Genomic DNA, 18,423 nt, shown 5'->3' on the forward strand with positions numbered 1-18,423 from the left:
TTAGTCCAAAGTCGTTCCCGTACGCCACGTTCACATAAGGTTTATTAAAGGCGAAAACAGCTGTTCCTGTAAAACCTGCAAGTCGTAAAGTACGGGAACAGGCTAATTAGTGAGTTGTCACCAGTGCTGCCGTTTGGTAATTTTCGAGCGAAGTGAAAACACACTAAAAGTAATTTTTTTCGAAGGGACTTGGATGGAAAAGTGAAGTGATTATCGAAGTGACGACTTTCAAGCATAATTAGGGGTGTGCGGGTTTTCGATTAGCTTATTTATCAGCTGATTGGTTAATAGATAATATTTTTATCACAATAAAAGTAATCTTTAACCTTTATCAATTTATAATTTATTGTGTTCCTGTGCAAATTTAGTGCTGGAATATTCTTAAAATCACAATGTCTCAAACGCTGAGGAAAGGAATCTAAAATTACAGTTCGCTGATGAAATTCACACTAAAATATAATTAATCGATTATCGAATCACAGCATCAATGTCATCACCAGATACACAGCAACAACGGGATCACCAGATTCACAAATGTTTCCATTTTGCTGTAAAATTGAAGATGTATGAAAACTAAAATAAGATTTTTATTTTCGTCAAATATTACTAAATAATTATGAAAATTTACCCACCTATTACCTTCTGTGCACTTTACATCTGTACATTTGAAAATGAAAATCAAAACGACTTTTTCCAAATAACCGATGCCAGACTGGAGATTTATTATTTATTAGGCGTCTTTTTAGTAGCTTTTTGCGAAAAGTTACTTTGCCATACTTATCATTATAAGGATTTTAGCAAAAGTTTGCTGATTTTAGTTAAATAAATCATTTTTTTCAAAGCAATTTTTATTTATTTTGAAGATAAATCTAATATGTGGAAAGTGAAGTAAAACGAAGTGAAATGGAGTAACAAAGTGAAGGCCTCCAAAGTGAAGTGAAAACCTTCAATTGAAGTGATAGCGGCAGCACTGGTTGTCACATTGAAGTACAGTGAGCTCGCGATAATATGAACTAATTAAAGCCAAGCAAGGGAACTTCGGGTATTGTGGTATAGGTATTTTTTAGATATGTAGGAAATTTACGAGCTTTATTGTTACTATTATTTATTATACGAGAACAGTAAAACTTAAGTTATAAAATATTTTTCAGTGAAATACTACTTGTATTCAAAAATAACAAAGTTATTGAAAAAAATTTAAAAGAAACCAAAAAATACCTATTTCAAAAATTGGAGGGTAATATGGTATATATGGTTAGGATAATGTGGTATACTGTACCACATTACGATAACGCAGCTCTTATTATCTATATCATGTTGTCTTGGGTCCACTTTCGGATTTCCCCTATTTTTGGCATCTAGAATAATCGCGGTGTTCAAGTAATTAGAAATTACCTGTGGAGGGTATTGTAATACCTTAACCGAACTCTTGTCTACCACAATAACCGATTTTCAAAATTTCCAAACAAACTCATACAAAACATAAACTTTCTATTAGCCGAGACTTGATAAACGAAATACAAAACTTACTTTGCAATATTAACATTTTTTTTCTAAAGCAAGTTTTTTTTAGCAAATAAAGTTGATTTCATGCAGTTAAAAAAACTTTAAAATCTTGGATCACATGTTTGAGGCATATTTAACAATAAGAAAACCGAACATGAAGTTATTCACTGTAAGTATTTCCGAACGACACGTATGGGCATTTGCAATGCAAATAACTAGGGGGTTCCCCAAATTACCAAGCGCGTTAGAAATTTTTAAAAACAGTAATGTTCATATTTTGGAGCTTTTGCCTAAAGTTCATATTTTAGAGTAGTCAATGGTAGCGAAAAAGCGTTCATATTTTGGGATGTTCATATGTTAGGATGTTAATATTATCGCGAGCTCACTGTAATTTAAGTTAATATCGTAAACTGAGGTGGAGCTCGTTATTAAGCACCATGGCCTTCTACCCAAAGAGAAAAAAATCCCACTATTTTCCATGATGGTGCGAACTTCATTAACCCGATTAAAAAAAATTGCGGGTAGTTGAATGGTGTCATTCAAAATTGATACCCGGAAGAGGGCTGCTGTGTTGCCATCAAAGAGCGTAAATTACAATTTACGTTCTTTGTTGACATTTCATTGAAGTGAATTGCGGCCGACGTTAATCATTTCCACAATGAACACGAGGTATGAAATGGGGCAAGTAGTGACATTTTTATTATTTTATTCACTAACCAATCTTGGCTTTTCCTTTCCGATCCAGAAATATATTTCAAGTTAGGCCGATACGCAATTCGCGCAAATTATAAAGCAAGGTAAAATTTGACGGAATTTTCATGCAACCATTTGCAAATGTTCGATATATGTACATTTTTACCACACTTGCATACATAAATATGTAGATGCATTTATACATATATACTTCGAAACGTCTTGACCAGGGTGGGAAAAAACTCTGAGTTCGAGCGAGCGAGCGCGCAAACTCCTACTCAAGGCGTCGCAGGCAACGAGGCCCTCGCAGCTCGTACTCGTAGCAGCAATGAGGCGAGGCACGAGAAGTTTGGCTTGCTCGCCAAACGAGTGAGCGCTGCTTGTTTGCTCGCGCTCCTGTTAAACGAGCGAGGCTGTTGTGTGTAGCTATCTGTATACTCGCTCTGCTAGGTAAGACGAGTGAGCGACGAGCGAGCGACGAGCGAGCGCTCCGAGTGTGCTATACAACACATGCATTTTTGTGCATAAATGTGGGAATGTATGTCAATAGATTATGTACGAAAGTATGTTAATGATTGTATGTACATATGTACATATGCATATAAATATGTGAATATTATATTAGGGCATCATTTAAAACAACAAATACAATTTATTACATACATAAGCATAGATTATGGAATGAAATATTTTTTAGAGTTATATACATACATATGTACATACATAACATGCATATTTATATATGTACTAGCTTATTCCCGCGGGTATCACCCCGCGATTTTATACAAATATGAAAAATAATTTAATGATGTTAGATTTTATTTCTGTGCCCATTTCGTTATAGCTCGTTATTTTTTAAGCGAGTTAAGTTATTTAGGCCGTTTAAAACTATGAAATTATAAAATCTCGTCTGCGCGTTAGGCATACGAAAGATGTCAATCCCTCTAAGTTTACCTTAAAATGGTTCCAGGTATACGACGCGTGAACGTGTAACTTTCTTGGAGGTGCCACGGCGGGTTCTAATATTTCCAACTCAAATTTAGTAACCTGGCCTTGATAAAATAACACTTCTCAGTACTGTAGCAAATGCCTCAAGAGAGCTTTAGATTACAAGGCCGAACCCGGCTCTCCCTTTTCCATTTAATGAAACTTATTCTGTCAGTACGGCACTTATAAAATAAATCCCCATAACAAATTTGAAATACTTCGAGAGATTTTCTATCCTTCCAGAGACATGTATTAAGAAGTTTTTATTATGTATGGGAGGCGACATGCCTCCTCTTTTAATAACTCAAATTTTTTCCATTTTGTATACACAACTCCATACCAAGTTCCAGTATTCTTCCACAAACACTTCCAGGGATATGTGGCAAGAAAAAGTAAATTTGTACTGGAAGTGCCACGCCCCTTTTTATTATATTATTATTATAATTTAGAATTGATTTTACATACTCCAGTACCAAGTCCCACCTACCATGAACACCTCTAGAGATAAGCAATACAAAACAGTAAATTTGTACGGCAGGAACCATATGCAGCATAGAAAAATCAATTTGCATGGGAGTTGCCACACCACCTTTTCTAATAACTCTAATTTTTCTCCACGAGTATGGTATTAGTTTCACATACATACACCTATGTATTTCCATACCAAGCTTGAGTGCTTTACCCCAAACATTTGAAGAGATATGCAATATGAAACTTTCAGTCAGTATGGGAGGTGCTACGCCTCTTTTCCAAACACGTCCATTTTTTCCGTGAATATGAACATGATTTCACACAGTGTTGGCAAACTGTTAATCTGATTAACGATTAAAAATTAATGACAAAAATGTTAATAGCGTTTGACGATTAACATTAATTAGTCGTAATCAACTGTACGATTAATGATAACATTTTTTTAATCGTTAATCGCTGGCTGCGATTACGTTTAATTAATTTAAAACATTAATCGTTAATCCAATTAAAAATTAAATCTGATTAATTTGTCTAGTTTGTCCGAGTTTGAAACCAAACACCAGTTATAGTAATTATTTTGTGTTTTACGCTTGTAAAAAGCACATAATATAAAAAAATTATAATTATTGTTATTAGCAGGGAACGGATTTTATGGAAATTGCCTTTGTTTCTGCTAAAGAGATAGAGTGTATTCGATTAAGAATGTCCACGATTTAGCTTTCCCTAATTCCATATATACACATTTGATGTTGCCTTTTTTTGCCTTTTTAAGATATTTGCCTTTTTTTGCCTTTTCTACCTTTAAAAAAGTGATTATAGCATTAATTAAAAAATATATCTACACATGCCCATGCGGCTTATAGAAGAGCAGGGACCTCGTGCCAAATTGGTGTTGGAAAAATTCAAAGCCGTTTTCTCAGCTAACGTAGGCTTGGAGACAATAAGGGGTGTGGATAGAATTGTAAAGGGCGAGGAAAACGCCCTTATTCCCGATAATATGAACGTTTCAAACGTTCCATATTTAAATTGGGCTCCACTTGTATCAACTTACGTCGAGCGCACGTTTAGTACATTCAAGGCTTTTCTTCTCGAAAATCGAATGAAAATGCTGCCAGAAAACTTTAAAATGCATCTTGTGGTTCAATGTCGAAAGGATAAAATAGTCAAAGATTCAAAGTACAAATTGTTCATATAATGAAACTAGTTCATAGTTTTTCACTTTTTACTTTTAATATAAACATTTCTAAAACTAAATGTATTTTTTGATTGTTCTTCGAATTTTCTGTCCTTTTTAGTGCCTTATTTTGCTTTTTTTGCAATACCTAGTGCCTTTTCCTGCCTTTTTCGCTATTTTGTTTTGCCTTTTTTGCAATACCTAGTGCCTTTTTCGCTATTTTATTTTGCCTTTTCCAGCCTATTTCGTTATTTTATTTTGCCTTTTTTATAGATTTTTAGGTCCTAAAAATCCGTTCCCTGGTTATTAGTAATACATAAACTGGGAACTTTTACAAACCTAGTTTGTAAAACGTTTGTTGGTATATATCTTAATGAAAATGCACACCAAATTGCTTAGATTGATGAGAAAACCTGATTTAGCCATACCGGATTAACTTGCTTTGTGTGCACAGGGAAATTCCAGCATAACTTAATTAAAACCAAACCTATTTGATCAAATTAAGAGTTAATGATAATATTACCAGCCTTAATGGACCAGCCTTAATTATCAAATACTGTTTAACACCCCAAATAGTAGTTTGTATTTTACTACATACATACATACAGTGACGAGCAAAACTGTAACATGGTTTAACGCTTTTTGTTTCAGCCACCGCTATATTTCCAAGTTCTAACGACTTTCATACTTTTGCTGTATATTCTTGTTGGTACATCCCTACTCCCTCTCTCATAATGATTTGAAGTCAATAGAACAACAATAAAAAAAACAGCAGACAAAAATGTAAATTAAGGCAGATGTTACAGTTTTGCACTCACTGTCAGTTTTGCATTTGACAGTTATCTTTTACTTAGTTGGAAGTCAGATGACTTTTTTCTATATTGTAATTTATTGAAGAAGTGATCACCAGTAAATAATATAGTTAATCAGGAACCATAAATGTAAATAATAGATTTACTACGGAAAGGCGGAACCGCACGAGAAGTGGCAAAAAATTTTGGAATTTGCTACTTAAAAATGTTAAGACTTAGAAAAAATATAGCCTAAAGTGTTCCCAAGGACAAAGGAAGTCGTTAAAAAATATTACGGTACGATATCTTGTGAACTTAGAAGCAAGTAGCGATGCAGCCACTTTTACAGAAGCGCTTAAGGTATTAAACTTTAATGCAAATCAGTAGACAGCGAGGCGAAGAATTGCCAAATTGAGCGCAAAGGCATCATAAAAAAAAAATAGGCAAATTTGATCATAATACATGTGCGAACCGTTGCCTATTGGGATATGTTAGGCCGTTCAGAATGCAATAAAAAACAAATTTTTAAGTTTCAATTGAAGGTTATTTGGTCTGAAAAGACTAAATTAATCGCTTTCAATCAGATGGCCGGGCATGGTATTGGATCAAAGACCCAAATTAAGCCTAAGCGAATCATGTACTGCAAACTGTGAATCACAGTGGTAGGATCTTAATTATTTGGGGTTGTATTTAAAAAATTTTGTTGGTCCGTTAGTACGCATTATGCGTAAGGAACAGTATCTGTTCATATTTCAACAAAATTTGCAAGATGTAGTCGAAAAATGAGAGTTTCTGCTGAAAAATCACCCAAAACATACTGCATATGTTCGCAAAGACTGGATACAAAAGCAAAAATTTGCTAATTTGAAATGACCTCCACAAACCGCGGACATGAATCTCACCGAATTTGCGAAATCAACTAAAAGCACAGCTTAATAAGTATCAAAGTCCGTAAAATCGAGTACATGAGCTGTGAAAGCGAACTAAGGATATACCTCCAGAATTTTTACAAAGAGACAAATAAGGTATGCCAAATCACATCCAGGAACTGAAACAGGCAAAAGAGTACTGAACATTGTGTTAGTAGTTCTTTTTTTCGTGAAAATTGTTAAAAAGCTCTTAAAAATATATGAGTGCAAAACTGAAACATCTGCCTTAATTTACATTTTTGTCTGCTGGTTTTTTTATTGTTGTTGTATTGACTTCAAATCATTATGAGAGAGGGAGTAGGGATGTACCAACAAGAATATACACCAAAAGTATGAAAGTCGTTAGAACTTGGAAAGATAGTGGTGGCTGAAACAAAAAGTGTCACACCATGTTACAGTTTTGCTCGTCACTGTATGTATAGGGACTAAACCAGGAATATTCATTTGTAAATACTAATGTCCTACTCATTTATGAAATGAAAGACAAAATAATGATTTTTATAAATATTATATTCTCATTTATACATACATATGTAATGGGCTGTTTTTGCTTACGCGTAAAAGCACATTTAGCACTAAATGCTACTCTAAATGTACATTTATCCATACAAAATTCGTCACCTAAATGCAACTAAATGCAACTCCATTTTTGCATTAAGAATCTAAATGCTAAAAGCAACCCTGTGATCTTCCAAAATTTCCACGATTCGAACATGGTTTAAAGAGAAAAAGTGGCAACATTGCTTTTTCGAGTATACAGTTGCTAACTGCGTTTCAGTGATAGCCGATCGGGATTTCTTTTATTTTACATTACATATTTGGATAAAGAAAAGTTAAGCAAATTCAACATCGATGTGATGCTGATAGAAATCTGGATCAATTTGTGATCAACTCTGTTTGGTTTGTTTCCTAATTAAGTGAGGAAATTTTAATTGACAGCACCGACAAATGAATATATACACAAACAAATGTTCGGTTATGGTTAAAACAATTCAAGTTTTTGTATTGAATTTTTGGTTTAAAATTTATTTTTTCCTTTTCAGTAGGGTTTTTGCACATTATCTTCTGCGTGAGAATTGATCGTAATATATACGGATCTAAATAAGAGACTGGAACACGGCTGTTTGTCAAAAGCATACGAACTCGCGTAAATGTACATTTGCTAAATGCTATAGCATGAACGCTCTTCGAAAACATATGTTCGAAAGTGCTAAATGTTGCATTTTAAATGCAGAAAAAACGCTGCATAACATAGTTACTTAGCCGAATTACTTAGTAATTACTTGTATGTAAGAATACAAAGACAAATTATTTATCAGAAGCATTGCCCCTTACACATTGAAAAAAGATAATAAAAGCTCTCAAAAAAGCAAAATCGCTACAGCGAAAAAAGGGTTTGAAAAACCGCATAAATTTAAATCCGCGTAAAATGATACCTAAGTATATAAGTTGAAATTTTATAAGAAATTATTGAACATTAAAAAATTATACCTAAATAGGTATGTATGCACATATGTGCCTACCTAGTAGATAAAACTGTTCAAAATAGGACGCATCTATTCTTCTGTGCATGAGAATATATACATAAATAAATACACACATATGTGTATTTATGTATGTATATACATATCAGCATGTGTGTACATTCCTTTACTCAAAATTCTTAGTTAATGCAATTTTTATCCCATACATTTTTGCTGACCAAACAACTCGTTTGCCTGTCTAATCTGCTTGCCTCATTTGCCTCGCTCGTTTACACGCCTCATTTGCTTCACTCGTTTTCTCGTCTCGGTCGTCTGCTGCTGCAAATGAGTGCCTCGCTCATTAAGGTCGGTTTTATACAGAAATTTTGTTTGGCAAACTGCGTGCAATTGTTGTTGCAGCAAACTCGGAGAGAGCGAGTTTGGCGACTCTCACAGCAAACTAATTTTGTTTGGTCAAACTGCAGCAAATTCGGTGTTGTCATATACAAAAATTTTAAATTTTGCGCGTTATGTACATCTGAAATTCTCATTTCGTGTTGGCAATAGCCATGAAAACCATAATGAACGTGCAACCCTGTGCCAAACTCGACATAACCACCTGTGAGCAAACTAAGCAGCCGCCATTTAATTTGGCAAACAAAAGTTTGTCTGCATAACACCGACCTTACTCGCCTCGCTCGTCTGCAGCTGCAAATGAGTGCCTCGCTCGAGTTAACGACGTTAATACATATACTGCATATATTACATACATACATACACTACATACATAGCTAACATGCCTGGTCACATACATTACATATATACATAAACTATAATGTACAAATAAACATGTTTGTCTCATAAGTAACAGAAGAATATGATAACATTGTAAACAACCTTCAATAACAAATTTAATCACTAAACCAATAACAAACACCATTTATCATCAGTAGTAGAAATGGTATAAATAGATGTAAGCATAAACATGTAAGGAGTTCGAGATTATACGAATTCAAATAAAGAGCTCTTGCTCAGAAAAATATAAAAATATTTTTTTATATAACTTTCCTGACTTGAGTATTAAACTGGGGGCTCAACCGGTCTTAAAAGCCATTTTCTAATCCTGTAACGTTACAAAGGATAAGGAAAAATATAAAATCCCACGGGAAGTAAGACTTCCAGCACTACATATTTGAAAAAGTGCTCAAATAATTAATATAAACACAAACAACACACGATTCAAAACAAGTGAATCGAAAAGTGAATCAAAAAAGTGAAACACAAAGGCTAAACTGGATACCTTACGTAAATTAAAAACAATAAAAAAAACAAAAACTTACGACGACAACAGAAAACTAGAAAACCCAATAAAAATGGAGGAACAACTAGCTCAACTACACGCAAACATGGCTGCATTGGTAAATCAGATCCAACAACAACAGGCGGACTTCACAGAGAGAGTAGCTCGGCTAGAGCAACAAAACGCTCCACACGAAGTGGTACTACACGACGAAGTCAAACTTAACATCACCGACCCAAGGGATATAGACCTTGAATTGTTCAAATCTCTACCAAAATTCGATGGAGATAAAGAGCAATACCGATCATGGAGATCACAAGTTTGGACCTTCATGGAAGCGATAAAGAACTTCCAATACCATCCAAAATATTACAGCGCCCTGGGAATCATACGAACAAAGATTACAGGACCAGCTGCGAATATATTAACAAATCACGACACCAAATAAAATTTCTCTTCAATCATCAACCGACTTGACTATACTTATGCTGACCAACGCCCACTATATGTCCTCCTGGACCAAATGAAAAAAATCTCACAAGGAAGAAAAACTCTCGCAGAATTCCACGGTGAAGTATCTAAGGCACTTAATTTAGCCTTAGCCAAAATCGAAATGTCCAGTGATGACAACAGCGAAGGTATGAAAACTTACGCCAACCAAGAGGCAGTAAGAACGTTCATCCTTGGCCTAAATTCAAAATATACCAGCGGTACACTGTATAGCCATAATCCAACAAATTTGGAATCGGCATACGCGACAGCCTGTACCATATCACACGATAACGTAAATGAAGAATTCGAAACACAGAACGTACAACCCAGATTCCAGCATCATAGGCAAAATCGGAGCACCTACTCACAACCACATCGTGAAGAGAGGTACTATAAGCCAAACATCAGAATTCAAAGAAACGACTACCAACAACGAGGAGACCATCAACAAAGAAGCTTCTTCAATCAACAAAGACAACCTGCACCTATTCCAATGGACGTGGACCACTCTAGACAATATGTCCCAACAAGTAGACGCAATAATGCCGTAAGTCACAATAATAATATACCTAACAATATATATAAGAGAGATAGGACATTCAGTCATAATAACGTAACTACTCCACAAAATAAGTCACAAAGACTAAATCAAGTAAATAGAGAAGATCTAGAGTCAGTAGATTTTTCAAATTACGAAGAACAATTCGAAGCAGGCAGTACTTTTTTAGGCGAATAAACGGGCTGCCTTGCTTACAAACAAAATGCGGCCTAACCGGCACGCCCGTTACCTTATTAGTTGACACTGGCTCCACTAACAATTACATAAATATAAATTGCAATATAGGAAAATCGATAAAAATAAAACCATTTAAAACCAAAACCTTACATGGTCACTCAATTATAAATTCTAGAAAAATAATAACGATGTGCGGACATCATTTAACTTTCTATGAAATTAAAGAATTAAACGACTTTGACATGATACTCGGAGAACAGGGGCTACGCCAAATAAAGGCAGAAATCAGTTTATTTGATTATAATTCAAAATATCAAAGAAAAAAGGCCCTAAAAGTAGAAACAAAGATTAACTATACTATTAACAATAAAAAATTTAAAGATCAAGTCGATGAACTTATGAAGATAAATGATAATATTAGTGAAACATTACCTTTTACAACGACGATACAAGCATCTATCAGGACTGAATCAGAAGATCCCATATGGACAAAACAATATCCATATCCCATGTCTGATCACGACTTTGTCAGGAAAGAAATTGAGAAACTTTTAAATAACGGTATAATACAGCCAAGCAAGAGCCCATATAACTCACCTATATGGACTGTTCCAAAAAAGGGCACCGATGACCAAGGCAAGCCCAAGCGAAGAATGGTTGTTGACTTTCAAAAGATTAATTCTCATACGATTACTGACAGATATCCAATTCCAGATGTTAATATGATAATACAAAACCTAGGAAAAGCAAAGATTTTTTCCACACTAGATTTAGAATCAGGGTTTCATCAGATACTAATTAAAGAATCTGATCGAGAAAAGACAGCATTCTCTGTCAACGGCGCGAAGTATGAATTTATCAGAATGCCATTCGGATTAAAGAATGCACCCTCAATCTTTCAACGATGCGTTGATGACATATTAAGAGAATATATTGGAAAGTTTGCGTATGTTTATATTGATGATGTGTTAATTTATTCATCTACAGCAGAAGAACATATGGAACACATACGGATTATAATTAATGCACTTCACAATGCTAACATGAGAATTTCTGACGAAAAGTCACATTTTTTCCAAGACTCAGTAGAATACCTAGGACATATTATAAAACACAATAGAATTACCGTAGATCCAAAAAAAGTTGAAACTATAAAGAACTACCCACAACCAAAAAATTTAAAAGAATTGAGATCTTTCTTAGGACTCGCTAGTTACTATAGGAAGTTTATAAAAGATTTTGCTAAAATCACGAATTCATTTGAAAGGAGAATTAGGAATGGTAACTAAAAATCAAAGTGCCAAAGTATCAATACGCTTAGACGCAGCAGCAGTAGAAGCCATGGAAAAAATAAAAAACGCTTTACAAGAACAAGTTGAACTTTTCCAACCAGATTTCTCTAAACCATTTAGCTTAACAACTGATGCTAGCAATTTTGCCATCGGAGCAGTCTTATCTCGAAATCGCCACCCAATCGCATTCATCTCACGCACACTAAATGAAACAGAGCAAAACTATAGTACAAATGAGAAAGAGTTACTAGCAATCGTTTGGTCTTTACAAAAACTTAGAAACTATTTGTACGGTGTAGCAAACGTAACAATTTACACAGATCACCAATCCTTAATTTTTTCGATTTCCGAAAAAAACCCAAATGCAAAGCTAAAACGTTGGAAAAATCTAATTGAAGAATACGGTGCCAAACTAGTTTATAAACCTGGACACCAGAACGTTGTTGCAGACGCACTTTCCCGACAACAAGTCAACAACACAACAGATTGTTCAGACCATTCACAACAAAGCTCTCCAAATGAAATTATGAAAAAAGTTAAACAACCACTAAACTCTTTTAAAAATCAAATAATTATTTTACAAGATAATGAAAGAAACGAAATTCTTAATCAAACAACATTTCCCGGTCAATCTAGACACACAATATTTTTTAAAGATACCCCAGATTTGCTCTCCAAATTAAAAAATGTAATTAAACCAAAACTCACTAATGCGATAAAAATAGACGAAGAAATACTATTTCACTTAAAAAAAGAAATAACTTCCACATTCCCAAATTGCACCCTGGTACTAGCCCAAAATCAGCTAATTGACGTAACTTCCTTAAATGAGCAAAGTGAAATCGTCAAACAGACACATAAACGTGCACATAGAAATTACAAAAATAACACACAAGAAATATTGTTGACCCACTACTGGCCCAACATTAAAGAGAGGTGCAGAAAAGAAGCAGTAGATTGTGAAATATGTTTACAGCACAAATATGAAAGACAACCAAACAAACAACCTATAGGAAAAACCCCAATACCAACACGAGTAGGAGAATACATACAGATGGACATATTCCATATCAATAACATGCAGTATCTTAGCTCCATAGATAGATACTCCAAATATTGTTTCCTACGAAAACTAAACACAAAAACAAACTGTCACGAATACATAGAAGAAGTACTAACACAAGTTTACCCAAATGATAAATATCTCACGACTGATAACGAGAGTACCTTTAACGCACTCCGTCACGCCTGTACATCATTCAACATCAAACGCTCAAGTTGAACGATTACACAGTACACTAATCGAACTCTGTCAAACCTTAGCTGCAGAAAATAAAACAGCTCCCGCCGACGAATTATTCAACGCAGTTCGCCAATACAACAGGACAATTCACTCCTTCACAGGATATAAGCCCGAAGACGTGTTCTTTAATCGTGATAAATACCCTGATATCAAATACACACTTGAAGATAAACAAGCAAAACTACTCCAACATCACAATTAGAACAGGAAAAGCATAACTTACAAACCAGGTGACCTAATTTACAGCCGAACCGATCGCCGTAACAAACTCGCTACAAAATATAATAAGCATAAGGTGAAAGAAGATCGTGGGGACACAATCCTAACAACTAGGGGGAAAATAATACACAAAGATAGCATAAGAAAAAATAGCATACCATGCAACAAACAGGATTCTTAAATTTAATAATAATAACCTGCGGGTTATGCGATGAAATCACCGATTTGACTGGTAAGAAATACGTACTCACTGAACTAGATTCCGTGTATATTTATGAGACTTCATCCTATCTTTACCATGTATCGAATCTATCTATAATATTAGCTCTATATGAAAAAATAGTGAGAACTAGATATGATTCAATTCAAACTGAAGGAAAAAATATAATAATTGATAAAATAGAAACTCTGAAGACACAGTTAATACCATCCGAGTATCGTGCCAAACGCGCCCTTAATTTTTAGGCTCAGTATTAAAATTTGTTACAGGATTACCAGATCACGATGATCTAGTTGAAATTAAGACAGGACTTAATCAACTTATCGAAAATAATAATCAACAAAGGACAATAAATTCTCGATTTGAAAAAATCTTAACAACCCTAGATCCACAATCTATTTTTGATAATTCAATACTTACGGAAATATACAGTGAACTATTAACTATTACAAATACCATTAACTTCGCAAAAACAGGAAATTTCTTCTCTGGAACACTTAATATCAAAAAATGTAGAAGAAGTAATAAAAAACGAAGTATATGATATTCCAATAATAAATATACTAGAATATTCTGATATCCACATATGTACCTTTCATGATGCTATTATAACAATCTACAAATATCCTGTAATAAGAAATAAATGTAAAATGTATAATCTAACCCCATTAGCCTTTAAATATGGAAAATATCAACTTAACAACAAAATAGCTTTATGTAATAATACATTCAACAACTTATCAAAATGTAAAAACTATGTAGGCACATATATTTGTAAAACAGAACCAAAGGATAATTGTACTATTCCTTTATTATTAAAACAAAATGCTCACTGTAATATTATCCAAGAAAATAACATTCCCTTACAAATATTATATTATTATAGACTATGAACACATATGGAACGGACTCAAAGTAAACGGTCCACATTTAATCCAATTCAATTTTAATACAACTATTGATAATAAAACTTATATTAACCATAAACAGGAAATAAAAAATGTAATACATGCCCATCAAAACGAAAAAGTTAATATATTGAAAATTTTAAACTCCGAATCAGATTATAAATTTACCAATATACAAGAAATGTATAAATTTGTGATTCCAATTGAAGAACATCCTTGGAAATTTACTTTATATTTAACCATAATAATAATTATACTAATTCTACTTATATACTTAATTATAAGATTACATACATATCGACAACTACAATTAAGCACCAAACGTCGAAGAAACTTCGAATTAGCTTACCTAACCGAATTACAAAGATGTCAAAACCTAAACCCTTCGAAATGAGGACATTTCATTTTTAACACCGGGGAGAGTTAACGACGTTAATACATATACTGCATATATTACATACATACATACACTACATACATAGCTAACATGCCTGGTCACATACATTACATATATACATAAACTATAATGTACAAATAAACATGTTTGTCTCATAAGTAACAAAAGAATATGATAACACGAAAACACGTAAACAACCTACTGATAAACTATAACATGTTTGTCTCATAAGTAACAAAAGAATATGATAACATTGTAAACAACCTTCAATAACAAATTTAATCGCTAAACCAATAACAAACACCATTTATCATCAGTAGTAGAAATGGTATAAATAGATGTAAGCATAAACATGTAAGGAGTTCGAGATTATACGAATTCAAATAAAGAGCTCTTGCTCAGAAAAATATAAAAATATTTTTTTATATAACTTTCCTGACTTGAGTATTAAACTCTCGCAACGACGCCCTCGCGAGGGCAGAGCTAACGAGGCCCTCGTTTGCATGCCGCTCTACTCTTGCGCTGCCTTCGTTTGCTTACTCGCTCGCTGGCTGCTCAGCGCGTGCGCTCGTACTTAACGAATGCTCGTTTGCAAACAGCCTCGCTTGTTGCTCGTGAGTTGCGCAAACTCAGAGTAAACTAACGAGCGAGCGAGGGGCTAAAATGAGGCAAATCGGAACCCTGGTCTTGACGATCAACTTTGTTCATTTTTGAAAAAGGCAGTAAAATGCACTACAATTCAATGAATTGGAGTTGGACGAACGATTTCCACAGGCTATTTCAAGTGGACTGCAGCCGACGCTTATCCAATAAGCAGCGAAAGAGAGCGTTTGCATACGCTGTAGAAGTAGCTCAACTCGAAAGTAGATGCTTAGGAACAACGCTTCAGTGGTCCTGTTGGTTAAAAAAAAACTTTTGCTCATAAGCAAACTGATGCATGTACGTATGTATGGCTTATACTTAAGCATGTACGAATGTATTCATATATGCTTTATTTGTTTAGATTTTCTCTGCCATCGGCTGTAGTGTGGAACCAGCTGTCCGCATTGAAGTTTATCTACCGGTCATTACAGCAGTCAATACGATTCGCCGCGAGTCTGCAAGTTGATGTTAATGCTCAAAGATTGATTTCCACTAGATTTTGTATATACATACATATGTATGTTAATCGTAATTCAGTATACGTCCGCTATCATACATATATAAAACTGATCATAAGTAAAACGACGTCAGTACGAACGATATATATATATATATATTTTTTTTTAAATGAACCTTATCATGTATAAACCGGTACCGGCACAGTTGGTACAATTGGTAACGCAAAGTATCAGTCAAGCCTACGAAAACTCAATCACTTTCTTTATTTGTGGCACCTGCTGTTTTCCTCGAATATTTGTTTTGCAAAACATTGGAGTGAGTAGCTCGAGATTTCCAAGAACTCCAGAAACCAGAAGGCGAAGGGTGGGTTAGCTGAAACCTCATTTATACACATGGTGGAATAATAGTAAGGTATTGTCAGTAGCGACGTGTTTGTTGTAATTTTAACAAAATCGATACGCTTATTTCCAAGGATGCCTACCACAAAACTTAAAGGAAATAGTACTAGAACTACTCCTTTTCATGATATCTCTCTAAAAGAAAGCGTTTGCATCACTGTTTTTTTTACCTCTTCTTCATTATGCATTTTCGTGTTGCAAATTAGACTGAAAATCTGAAACTCTGAGTTATAAATCATAAAATTGCAGTGTTTGCAATGAAATAAATCATTTTACGTTGTAAATAAAATACAAGTAAGCAGTTTAAAAAACTAGTGTAAGTTTAGTAATGATAATACTAGCTGTAATGCAAGTAAAGTTTACGCCTCGACTAAAGTTTGGTATACAGAATTGGCTAGTTGAAAATTTGCTAAATAAAAAAGCTTTGGACCACTGCATTTGATCCAGTGAAACGTATTTTTAACCAATTGGATACAACGCCTTTTAGTCCCCAGTGCATTTGCTTAACAACCCACCACATTTAACTTTGTTTTTGGTACCATATCCAGCCAGGTATACATAACTTTTATTTGCAAGTAAGGAAAACCTAATGTCTTCTTTTTCAGTGTTTTTGTTGCACGGACAACCGCTTTTCTACCTACAAGTTTGACCAATAACTCCAGTACGTTTGTCGCGAGCACATCAACATTTGACTCGTGTTTTGTAACACGGACAACCGCATTTTTAATCAGTTGGATACCACGCCTTTTAGTGCCCAGTGCATTTGCACTACATTTAACTTTGTTTTTGGTACCATACTCAGCCAGGTATACATAACCTTTATTTGCAAGTAAGGAAAACCTAATGTCTTCTTTTTCAGTGTTTTTGTTGCAGGAACAGCATTTCGATCTCCCCATTTGCTATCTAAAAGCGCTTTTTTAGCCGTTTTCAACGCCCGGAAGATTCGTATTTTTGTTGACCTGTGAGCTGGACTTTAGTAATAAGCGTTACGTAAGCTAATTAATATTTTGAATAAACTAACTTAATTTTTTCCACAGCATATAAGAGGTAGCGGTAATTTTTGCATACTTTTTGTATTATGCCTACGGTGACCATATTAACCAACGTAAAATAAAGGACATTTTTTCAAAATGATTTGGGAATATGTACATGCAATTTGTATAATAGAAGTACCTTACCCATATCATAATTTAACAAAAAAAATAAAATTATTTGGACTGCGTAATTACAACTTTCGGTTTGATATTTAGTAATAAATTTTAGCTATAGAAAAAAGTAGTGATAGTAAAATAATCGACATCGTTGTTTCAATAAAAACACCGCTTTGGAAAATGATCTAATTTTATTTTTTGTCATTTGGAATATATGCAAAAGTAACTGTTTCAATCGAAGTATTATTTTAATATGTAGACAATGCCTAGCTCTTGTGCTTTGTGCCACTCGTCGTGGGCACATATGAAGCTTAGCTTTTTCAAAGTGCCAGCATAAGAAATAATAAAGAGAAAATCGGAACAGGCTTCAGGTGTGGAATTGCATAAAAACTCAAGAGTTTGTCAGCTTCATTTCGAAGAAAAAGATTTTGAGTTCGATCAAATGGGAAAGTAGCTGTTCCAATGAGAGTTGAATATATATCCTCTTGGAATAATTCACTCGTCGACGATGATTGCCTCAACCCAAACCGCCGAGTATGTTTTATTATACACTGAAAAGTTTTTTAACTACTTATGTATGTATATAATATAGTACCAGGTTGACCGAGCCTTGCCCGGAGTGCATATACTTTTTAAAGTTTTGAAGATTTGGATAGCTTTAAAAATATATTTGGGAAATAAAATGGGATTTCGATATATAATAAGTAAATTCCTTACTCTAAAATTTATGTGGCAACCCTATTCCGAAATACGCTGGAATGAATGGTACATATCTTGAGTATATATGTATATACTGTGAATAGATAAGAAAAATGTTGATTGAAATTAACAAAGTATAAATTTTTATTACATAGAAACGTGGCAAACCTGATGAAAAATATTTTTTGACAAA

At 34.1% G+C, this 18,423-nt stretch overlaps 1 long non-coding RNA gene across 1 annotated transcript; it reads left to right on the forward strand.

Moving 5' to 3' along the window:
* The first annotated feature begins 15,511 nt into the window (after positions 1-15,511).
* LOC118745840 lies at positions 15,512-16,125 on the forward strand. Its single transcript, XR_004993721.1, has 2 exons — positions 15,512-15,820; positions 15,885-16,125. It is a non-coding gene; the product is annotated as an uncharacterized LOC118745840 (long non-coding RNA).
* The last annotated feature ends 2,298 nt before the right edge of the window (positions 16,126-18,423 follow it).

Source organism: Rhagoletis pomonella, unplaced genomic scaffold, assembly GCF_013731165.1.
Source record: "Rhagoletis pomonella isolate Grant_MI unplaced genomic scaffold, Rhpom_1.0 Rhpom_scaffold_00009, whole genome shotgun sequence".
NCBI lineage: Eukaryota > Metazoa > Arthropoda > Insecta > Diptera > Tephritidae > Rhagoletis > Rhagoletis pomonella.